Source organism: Acomys russatus, chromosome X, assembly GCF_903995435.1.
Source record: "Acomys russatus chromosome X, mAcoRus1.1, whole genome shotgun sequence".
Taxonomy (NCBI): Eukaryota; Metazoa; Chordata; class Mammalia; order Rodentia; family Muridae; genus Acomys; species Acomys russatus.
This window is the reverse complement of record NC_067169.1, coordinates 39,680,799-39,684,197: the sequence shown is the minus strand read 5'-3', so window position 1 is coordinate 39,684,197 and position 3,399 is coordinate 39,680,799. Positions and strand designations below refer to the sequence as shown.

Genomic DNA, 3,399 nt, shown 5'->3' with positions numbered 1-3,399 from the left:
AGAAATGAGGTTGCTCAAACACTTGAAGACAGAGTGTCTGGTGGAGCCTCAGCAGTACCTGCAGGCTGATCAGGAGAACAGGAGCTCTGTGGGTTTGGGGAAAGTTAAAGGAATATTGATAAAAGACAATGTATTCAAAACTTAAGATGCTTTTATTATCTATTTCTCTCTATCCAGGTAGCCAAGTCACCTGCTCTACAGTCTACTCCTGCTTATTGTCATTGACAATAGCCATCATGTCCAGGGGACAGAAGAGTAAGGCCCAGGCTCTTGAGAAGGGTCACCAGACCAAGACTGAGTCCCAGAAGCTTGAGGGTGCTCAGACAGCAGCATCAGAGAAAATAGAGTCTTCCTCTTCCTCTGCTGTCTCTGGAGATGCTTTCCCAAGTGCCTCTTCTGATACTTTTGCCAAGTTATTTCAAGGAATGCCGCATACCACCACTTTTTCAGTAACTGCATTGCCTGCAAAAGGACTGATAAAAGTGCCATGAGCCAATGGAAAAAAAGTGAATTCCTCTAGGGACCAGCACTCCAGTAAGAGCCCACAGAAAGATCTTCTAACAAGGAGTACAGGATGCTGATGGAGTACATGCTCAGTAAGTACAAACAGAAAGAGTTTCTGTTGAGGGAAGAAATGCTGAATATTGTCAATAAAAGGTTCAAGGAGCACTACTGTGAGATCTTTAAGAAGGCTTCCAACCACATAGATCTGGTTTTTGGTCTTGAATTGAAAGAAATACAGCCCCATGGTCAATCCTACAGGCTTGTCAGCAAGCTATATTTCAAAGATGATGGAAGTAGCAGCAATGAGCTGGGTGTTCCCAACAGGGGCATTCTGACTCCTCTCCTAAGTCTGATCTACTTAAATGGCTACTATGCCACAGAGGAGGAGGTCTGTCACCTCCTGAATGCATTAGGATTCTATTATGTGATCCCACACCTCATCTTTGGGGATATCAGGAAGCTCATCTCTGAAGAGCTAGTGTGGGGAAAGTACCTAGAATACTGTCAGATTCCTGACAGTGATCCTCCATGCTATCAGTTCCTTTGGGGTCCAAGAGCCTATGCTGAAACAAAAGGTGATGGAGTAAAGGTGATGGAGTTTTTAGCCAACATCAATGAAACTAGATTTTCTATGTACCCATCCAATTGTGAAGGAGCTTTGAGGGAAGAAGATAGAGCCCAAGGCAAAAGTGAAGTCCAGAGAAACACTACATGCAAGACCAAGGGACATTCAGAACCAAACCCAGCCTCCCTACCTGCTAGTGAAAACGAAGGTAGTGTCCACTATGTGATTGAAAGAGACTACTAAGCTTTGTTTTTGTGATGCTCAAATTAGTTGTTCATACTGTTTATTGTCTTTTATCCTCATGTTTACTTGAAGGCAGAAGTTAAAAAGAAAAAAATACCATAGATCATACCTTCATTGCTGTTCACCAAATTGAGGGTTGAAAGTTTGACTTGATGTGAAGTTTCATAATTAACATTGGTGACATACTGTAAGGTAACATGGAATTAGCATATAAATGTGCTTGTGAGTAGGAGAGAAAAGAAGACAGAGAGAAAGGTATAGACTTTAAGTTCATGTTTTGTTTTACACCATACTTTCTTTTCAAACATGTAAGAAATGCATGACTGCTTTGCTTATACTATTAAAGGATAAATAAGAAACTAAAATCCAGTGAATTGGGTTTCTAGGTCAAGGTTTGTATATTACCAAAACGTTTAACTGAACATCTGTTCTTGAGGGGTCTTACTGGAGATGTTTAGAAAAATAAGATCCAACATCTGCCCATACAATGATAGATTTTAGAATCTTTCATTATGGATGGGATTCAAATGTAGTCTACTTCCTAAAGAAAAAACAGGGGAATGTGTGCTTGAATAGAAAACATTTCTCATTTCTCCTTGCAGTGTGGCAGAATGCTTTTGTTGTTTTTGCTTTCTATTTGGGGGTTCCAGAACTATATATTTTATGGCATCTCTTAGATTGAAAAGGAAGAAGAATAATGCCAGGTAGATAGTAGCAATGAAATATCTCAAAATGCTCACATGAATTAGTGGCACTCTTAAAGAAATACATATAAGATGAGTCAGATACTAAAGCCACACATTAAATATGAGTCTTCCTGGTCCTTAAACAAGACTCTGTTAAATTCTCTTCTTCTAGTGCAAAGTTTGATACTTACAGAGTATCCTAATATCTCCAAGTTCAAAAGGATTATAAGCAACAAAATGTATACTGGACCCCTGATCTAGGGACCACAGTACTTCATGTCTAAGCTCTAAGCTGAAAACCAAGAGTGAAGCTGTTATTTCAGTACTCCAACACACATCCTGATAAATGTAAAGAAAGAACTTGTACTCAAATTATGGAATTAGAAGACATAAGAGAGAATCCAAAACTAGAATGGGAAGCCTGCAAGATGTCTCAATACATGCTACCGTACCTGACAACCTGGGTTTTACTTTGAGGACCCACATTGTGGAAAGAGAACTGACTTCTACAAATTGTCCTCTGACCTCCATAAACATGCCATCACATGCTTCCTGATTGCCCCAAATAATGGTAAGGAGAAGTGTTTTAATAATGAAATCATAATTCAGGAAAAAAGTGAATAATGACATTATGAATATTTATATTTGTAATGTTATGTAACTTCAAGAGATTACGTACTTCAGGTCAGGGTGGGAAATACATTACTGTGGAGCTATTGCCTAGCTAGCTGGCATGTAGCTTTGTTTCACTCAACACTCATTATAGACATCTTATTTACTCTGGAATGTAAGTCTCTCACGGCAGTTATTAATGTAGTTCTACCCATAAAGGGAATGATCATTTTAACATATTTTTTCCATCACTAACCTGGATCTCCTGTCTATCTCACATGACTCTAAGCACAGAAATCTATTCTCAAGAAGGTATGCTACAGTGAAGTTACTCTAGACTTACAAGTGTCGGACATTTCCTTGAATTAGTCAATCTCAAAGACAAAGTCAAAAGAAACTGAGATATGAACATACCTATAAGAAAAATTGTGGGTATCAAAATATCAGAATACAAGGTATGTCACAGAGAGATTCACCCATCTATTTCCTGACAAGGTTTCAAACAGAGCTAACAGGCTAAGAAACTTTGACAGAGTTCCAGGATGGCAGCGCCTATCACGCACTGTATCTGATCTACTGCACGGAGACCAGGGACCAGGCTGAGAACCACAGACTGAAAGAACTGGAGAACACTAAGTGAGTGCGGTCTTGCATAGTGAAGACCACAGGCTGGCCTGCCCCGGGGTCAAACAACAGCCTACGGAGGTCCTGAACCCACTCCCCAAACACTGGAACGCCACCCACCTGCAGCTGTAGCTGGCCTCTATAGCGCAGGCACAGTGGGTGGGA

At 40.2% G+C, this 3,399-nt stretch overlaps 1 pseudogene; it reads left to right on the top strand.

Annotated features, from left to right (window-relative positions):
• Positions 1 to 236: 236 nt before the first annotated feature.
• LOC127185227 (melanoma-associated antigen B4-like) lies at positions 237 to 1,312 on the top strand (annotated as a pseudogene).
• Positions 1,313 to 3,399: the final 2,087 nt, after the last annotated feature.